The sequence below is a fragment of the Uranotaenia lowii genome, unplaced genomic scaffold (assembly GCF_029784155.1).
Source record: "Uranotaenia lowii strain MFRU-FL unplaced genomic scaffold, ASM2978415v1 HiC_scaffold_205, whole genome shotgun sequence".
In the NCBI taxonomy this organism is placed as follows: domain Eukaryota; kingdom Metazoa; phylum Arthropoda; class Insecta; order Diptera; family Culicidae; genus Uranotaenia; species Uranotaenia lowii.
In genome coordinates, this window is record NW_026598097.1 from 48,940 (window position 1) to 56,293 (window position 7,354).

At 38.1% G+C, this 7,354-nt stretch overlaps 1 protein-coding gene across 12 annotated transcripts in view; it reads right to left on the minus strand.

Moving 5' to 3' along the window:
* The window catches only part of LOC129759611 (arrestin domain-containing protein 3-like), a 33,796-nt gene extending 27,764 nt beyond the window's left edge, over positions 1-6,032 (minus strand). For 2 of the 12 annotated variants that reach the window (XM_055757081.1, XM_055757080.1), the window contains exon 1: positions 5,169-6,026. The gene's annotated coding sequence lies outside the window, so the exon portion shown is untranslated. Of the gene's footprint in view, positions 1-3,331; positions 3,374-5,168 lie in introns of those variants that run through there. The other 10 variants (XM_055757085.1, XM_055757091.1, XM_055757095.1 and 7 more) reach the window with 9 other exon arrangements.
* Positions 6,033-7,354: the final 1,322 nt, after the last annotated feature.

Sequence of the window (7,354 nt, forward strand, 5' to 3'; positions counted from 1 at the left end):
GTACCTGTTTCCATTTAATATTAATCAACATTATTGTGTACTCATGACATAAAAGCAATTCTATTTTCGTATGATATTTACCGCTATTTCATTGTTCTAATTTGTTTAGTAAAAGAGATATTGTTTGCAATAATGTGTATGATCAAACAGTTCAAAGGAAAACTTTAAAGTTTTTTTTTTGTTTTAAACATTCTTTTCTTGAATCAAATCGCACCAAATTAGGAGCTATGGATCAGAGAGGTATAGGTGTTCAAATGATAGTTTAAAGAAAGTGTGTTAAGGTGTTAGAAATTATGAAAAAAAACTGAGTTTTGCATCCTTTCGATCCTGAAGGCCTCAAATAATATTTTGAAAAATGCTTAAAAGTTTAGTTTCGCTTGTTTTAAAAAGGATTCTTTTTTCTCATGCAGTCGGTGAATTCACTAGAAATAGAAGCCCCTTCGAAGTTTCAAAATCTAAAATATGAGTTAATCGAAAAATTGCTATGCTTAAAGTTTAAATAAAAACAAACAAGGCAACTGGGAGGAAAGTAATAATTTTCAACTTCATGGGCTTCACAACACAATGGGCTTTAATTTTTGAAGATATTTTAAAAATTTTCGTGTTACCGTTCTATCACATCACCATTTTAAATTAATTTCAAATAGATAGATTTGACAACAACAGCTAAATTGAACATTTAATAATATGAGGTCATGTTTAGCTAGGGACACATTAAAAACGATTTAATTTTTTTTACCTATTTCACATGTGTGGTATTTTTAAAATTATTAAAAAATAATTTTGGATTATTTTGTACAGTAACAAAAAACGTACGCCTTAGTACAGTTTACTATTTGTCAATAAATATATTTTAAAGACCTCTAGGATTTATCAAGAGTTTCAATAGGAAACGTAGAAGTTTTAACATATCAGGAGCTTAGGTCTCAAGTGGCTTAATCGCCTACCAAGGTGGTCTTCCATGCCACACTACCTTTTCCTCAAACAAACAGCGTGGAGATTTGTGGAGGGATGGCGTACAGCCGGCCTCTGCTAAGCATATCTCTACATGTGCTGCACTTCCCTTCCTCCTATCGACTACATGGACGTGGCCGGCGTCGTTATTGGTTCCTATGCTAAAGTGAGATTCTTAAAATTGTGCAGTGAGATTGTGGCTTGTTCCCAGCACCTTTCATTTGGTTTATTGTGCAATGTTGATTATCTCGAACTTTCTCGAGCCAATCACGGAGTGCAACCATTATGCCATTGGCCCGCGGGGGCCGCAGGTGGACCGTAGTTGATAGCAAGCTCAAACTCAAGCTCAAGATTTTTCTTTAAGTTATGGATTTAGATATTTTATTATTCATCACCACAGGCACAGGTAAAGGTCGCGGTACACCTCAGGTGAAACTAAAAATGGAAGTTTTTATTTTGTCACTAGCTCAAAAATGCGACACCGACGCATATTAGTTTTTGTAACATGGTGGAATAATTAAAACCTGAATTTTGAACCGGTCTCAGTGTTTAAAACTTCTTTAAAATGTTTTTACTTCGATTCCCCCAATATGAGAAATTTTTGCGGTGCAAATCGGGGGAACAGAAATTAAAATATTTTTAAGAGGTTTGAACACTGAGACCAGTTCAAAATTCGTATTTTGACTATTCCCCATCGGTTCCACCATATTATAAAATTGATAAGCGTGGCTATTTTGAGTTATTGACGGAATAAGATTTTTCATTTTTATTTTCACCTGAGATGTACCGCGACTTTAACACAGAAATATAAGGTTTGAAAACTTTGATCATGTTGGATCGCAGCAATCGGTGCATTTTTTTCAAATTGGATAACAACAATTACTGGATTGTTACAGTTAATCACAGTAGCATTAAAATTTGCTTGTTATTGTCATTAGTTTATCGTTGTAAGTGGATCGTAAAAAGAAATAAGTTATAAATTTTATATGAGAATGAAAACAAGTTGAAAATTTATTAATTTTTTAATTATGCACTTCGTTATTTTTGGATAGGAACTAAGTTTGCAGCCCTTCAAATTCAAAATCGAGGAAATCATCAGCTACGGAGGCAAGATGAACTGTTGAGATTCGTCTCATCGTAGCAATCTACGAGACGAACACAACACACGCATTATGAACATAAAAAGTAAAAACATAGTCATATAACCATGAGGATTATTTTGTATTAAAGTCAATTAGGTGAAATGAATCAAGTCTTTCAAAGTTCTACCAACAGTCAAAGTATCTACTTTCCACAATACAACCGGAAGTGCTCCCCAATCGGTTATGGGCCCAGCACTAGTAGGGCTGAGGAGATGAAGAGGAATCAATAATGCAAGATCATCCAGCTAGGAAAACGCAGGAAAGACAACGAGCCAAGAACCAGAGGAAGTTCTCCGAGGCAGGAACCAGAGCCAGTGGAAAAGAAAGCCACGGCCGGTCCTATTGGAAGCTCGATGAGCCAGGATCCAGATGGAGTGTGGTCGTGCTATTGATGAGGCGTCAAGCCACAAGAAAAGCGTCGAGCCGGAATCTAACAAGGTCGTCAGATCGAAGCAACTGGGAGGTCGTCGTTGAACCTGTGCCATGGGAGGCCAGAGCCATTGGGAGCGGACCGGAACCACTGGCAGGTCGTCGTGCCGCTGCCACTGCCAGTAGCCACAGGAGGACTAACAAGCGGGAAACAACGGAAGTTCGTCAAGCCATGCCATGAAAGGCGTCGATGCGCAAGAAAAGCTTTGGGCCGCAAGAAGGATATCGAGGGTAGATGTAAACTGAAAAGTTATCGGACCAGGAATCATGGAAAGTTGTCGGACTAGGAACCAACTGTAAGATCGTCGGACCGCAAGCCAATTGAAAGGTCATCAAGTCGCAGCAGGACCAAATTGAGCCTAACAAGTAAAAAAAGTTAAGAAAAGCAACTTTCTATTTTGGCTTTTCAAAATGTGTTGAGGCGTGTTGTTTAAGTAAAAATAGGCCTGCACATGAAAATCATTTTCTATTTATTTGTTGAGATTTTGCATGCTTATTTGTTCCTTCGGTTTATGACTTTAAAATAACTGTGGCGGCGCCACTATTCCGTAGTCGAAACCTATTGATAATAGAGTGTTCTTATCGCTTTCTGTTTGTTCCAATCGAAGGGAAGCCTAACTGGTGGCTGAGTGCTTTGAATTTAACCGTTTGTTTTGCAAAGGGCGGATGGCACATTTTCTTGAATTATACATTCGTAGGCTGACTAATTTCCGTATTCACTTCAAAACATTTTTTGTCATCATGATCCCTGAACGAATACAGGTAACAGGGAAACTTGAAACAAAATGGCCAATGGCAACACGTACCTGTAGTCAGTGCCTATGCGTTCCTGGTACCGAAACAACTGAAACAAAATAAGCCAGCAGATATTTCCAACGACGACGACGTTCAAGTTTTTCGGCAGCGAATCACCAAACCAATACTACGAATGGGTACGCAAACCAAATATAAAAAAGAAGCATTAAAGCAGGGTTGTGCCATGTTTAGATCGCGAATGAACGGACGGAACTCAGCAAGACGGAATGGAAGTTTGTTTTTGCTAAATCGAGCCATGGGAGCCAAACAGAAATGAGCAAAGCCCTGATGATTATCGGGATGGAATGACATGCTTCTCGGTTCGATAAATTGGTATAATAAGTTTAAAAAAAAATCATTCATCCATTTATATAGTAAACTGTTTTTAATGATTGTTAAAATACAACACATTCAAAACCAACTTTTCCAACCCTGACTCTCAGCTACCAAAAATGAAGAGTGACGAGGTTTTTTTATTGTCTCTTTGACCTCGAGCTTGAGTTCAGTTTTTTCTTCGATACACGTGCCGCACGCAAATATTCGCATTGCTGGCACTGGTTTTGACTGGTTTTCGAATTCGTAATTAAAATCCGGAATCGCAGTTTACAGTTACTTAAAACCGAGGGATAAAGAACGCTGATAAAAGTTTGTTAAAATTTACAAAGGCTAGTAGAATTATTTGTTTCGCTTTTAATTGATTTTTTTTCTCTCTTTTTTCAGGTTATGAATATGTTTCAAGATGTGTTCGAAGGTTGTTTCAAAGAAGTTTTAAAAGAGTATTTCAAAGAAAATATTGAAAAGTTTTTATTGGCTTTGATAGAAGCTGTACTGCCAAATTCGTCAAAGTTCCATGTTTTAAAATTCCACGTAACAAAATTCTGTGAAGAAACAGGAACCTTACCTAACTGAAGAAATTCCTTTAAAGCACCGCGTTACAGCTGAAAAATAGTCGAAGACATGTCACAAGTTTTGGAAGGAACCACAGACATTTTCTTCTGCGCTCCGCACGATCCAAACTACACTAGGTGGCAGCAGCGTATCCCCCATTAAAACGAACAGTCGTTATCTCGCGAAGTACGAGGGTGCCGGCTTTGGTGTGTTAATATTTATCTTGCTTATGTGAACATACTAAATGGTAACCGGCTCATTCCAATTTTGTTGATCCTGAACCGAAAAAAAAACCACAAACCAAGATGTGGGTTCGGATGCAAAATTGTCTTATTACAACTACTCGCGCGCTCTTGGTGAAGAATTTTAATTGATTTTGTCAGTTTGCAATTTGCGAATTTGCGAAAACCTACAGCATAAGCTCGATTTCAAATTCATGAATCATATTCAAGACTCAGAGTACGGAATCAGAACTAAATTTGCTAGCATTATTAAGAGCTGAATTTGATAATCGATGGTATGACAATATTGAAAAACTCACCACAACTAGTTCTTTGCGAATTACTCGTTGAAGAAATGCATATATCAGAAGAGAAATTTAACTGAATTTTCGGTTGCACATACATTGAAGTGCGTATTACGGCTTTCCAAAAAGTAGGACGCACGTGCCGCTGTGGTCGGGGACCGAGTATTCGCAAAAGGAAAGAAGAAGCGACGACGGCCCAGCTTGGCGCCTTTCTAGTCATAAACCGCCAGTCAGACATAGGAAGAACTTCTTCCTTACTTTTCCATAGTTTTGGCAGGAAATAAATTAAGAATAGGCTTTTGATTTCCACAATTGCAACCCTTGAACTTGGTGTTAAGTCTTTGAGCTTTGTGAACAGCATAATAGGGGCACATGCATAGGAAGTTACTCTTAATAACTAACATAAGCAAAATTTGATATTTTGTATCACTAACCTGTCAGCCTATTCAGAACGATGATAACAATGATGATGTTCGGTGAATAATTTTTACACAAAAACTCAAGCGACTTACAATTATTGGGATTTATTTGACCAGGAGAGATTCGAAATAGGTAGTAGCGATTTACAATCACTTTTCGCTCATGGAATGTTTTTTTGGCGATCACCGCAGCCGATGATTGTGGTCTATCTTCGAGCGAATCCGATTACTGAATGAATCATCCAGACTATACTACACAGCAAGCACAAGTAACCAAGCCCAAACGATTCTTGAGGGAGTGTTTGTGACCACCGAAACCAAAACAGTTTTCTCTTCTCGTGGATGGGATCTATCCCACCAAAACATTATACCTCCTATCGAAAAAAAAATGTTCACGCGCCCATCATGTTGTTAACTTGCTTGCTGTTTGTGTGGCGGGGAATGAGATTTCATAAATACTAAGTCACTACACTAGCCACGCAGAATTGTATTTTATTGAAGTCACACAATCCCCAGCGTATGTATGATGAGCTTAGCGCAACTGTTTGTGGTAGCATATTTTTTTCGGCACAGGAATGCATGAAAATCTATGGTTAGGGTTTGATAGGGCCAATTTTTGAGGGGGAGGGGGGTAATCCCCCTAACAGCCAGGGTTGTGATTTTCGAAATTGTACACCGGGTAACGTGGAGCAAATGGTTTGCTGGGCGTATTGGTGTTTGTGGATTCTGGTTGCTGTTCGGCATCCTGCTGCTGTTGCTGCTCCTCCTGATCACTCGATTGTTGCGAATCTTCGGCCGAAACAACGCTCATTGCCTCCTCGTACGTTGGGGGTGCTGTGAGAAAATAAATGATGAAGACAATAAAATTTGTTTGTGAGCTGCATAATTTTTCAAGTGAAAAATACTCTTAAATTGAACAGCATTATAACGTGAATGCTGGTTACATTTGAACGCCAATATTTTCTAAATTTTTGATGTAGAATTTTGCCTAACGGCAATATTATTCGACGAGCAGTTTTGCTATAAAAGACATCATTTCCAAGGACCTTTTTGAATCACCTAATTTGATATAAATTAGACCTACGATGGCCAAAGATTGCAAGTACATTAGAGTAGCAGGAATCACTTCCATCTGTACCGTTGAGCCGTCAACACGTACGCCGGAGCATCGTATCGTTGCTGTGTACCTGCAGGAACATTTTACATTATTTATTTTTTCCTTACCTGTATTTCAATCAGCACTTTTCAGTGCTAAAATTATTTTCATTTTCTTTTATTCATATTTTCTCTTTTCTTTCCAGCATGGGGAAGTCTTCGGCCGGCTCAAGGGCCGGAAGAAAACGGATTGCTGAACCTAATCCAGGGCCATCTGCCAAAAAAGTTGAAATTTCCAATTCATTCGATGTCCTTCATAACATCGGTGATGAGGAAATATTCATATTTAATTCTGATAAGAGTACTAAGAAACCTTCTTCTTCTTCTTATACTCTTAAAAACGAAAAGATTCCACCAATAACGGTCACGATTCCCGACTTCAATGCCTTTCGAAAAGAAATCGTCACTTCCGTCAAGGATGTGAAGATTTCTTTTCAGATCGGTCGAAGGGGAACTGCTCGTATATTGGCGGAATCTTTTAATGATTTTCAAAAGGTTTTAAATTATTTGAATAATAAAAAACACCAATTTTTTACGTACGACACTAGAAGTGATCGTCCATTTAAAGTTGTACTTCGTGGTCTCACTGGCGATCAGACACCGGATGAGATCACAGTTGAATTAAATTCTTTGTTAGGTTTTTCTCCAATTCAAGTAATTCAAATGAGGAAAAGAACCAACACGAATAATATCAGTAGTGTTGGTTTTGCTCCTGAACTTTATTTGATCCATTTTAAAAAGGATCAGGTTAATAATTTGCAAATTCTTGAAAAGGCTCGTCTTATGTTTCATTGTCGAGTCAAATTCGAACCTTTTCGTAAATCTTCTACCAATTTTCTTCAAAATATTACGCAATGTCGTCGTTGTCAAGCTTTTTGTCATGGCACTAAAAATTGTAGAATGAATGCCAGATGCATGTTTTGCGGCTCATTCGATCATGAAAAATCTAAATGCCTTTTTGGTGGTGATAAGCCAAAAACAGAATTTTTTAAGTGTGCAAATTGCGCAGGTAATCATTCCTCGAATTCGCTAGGCTGTCCCATCAG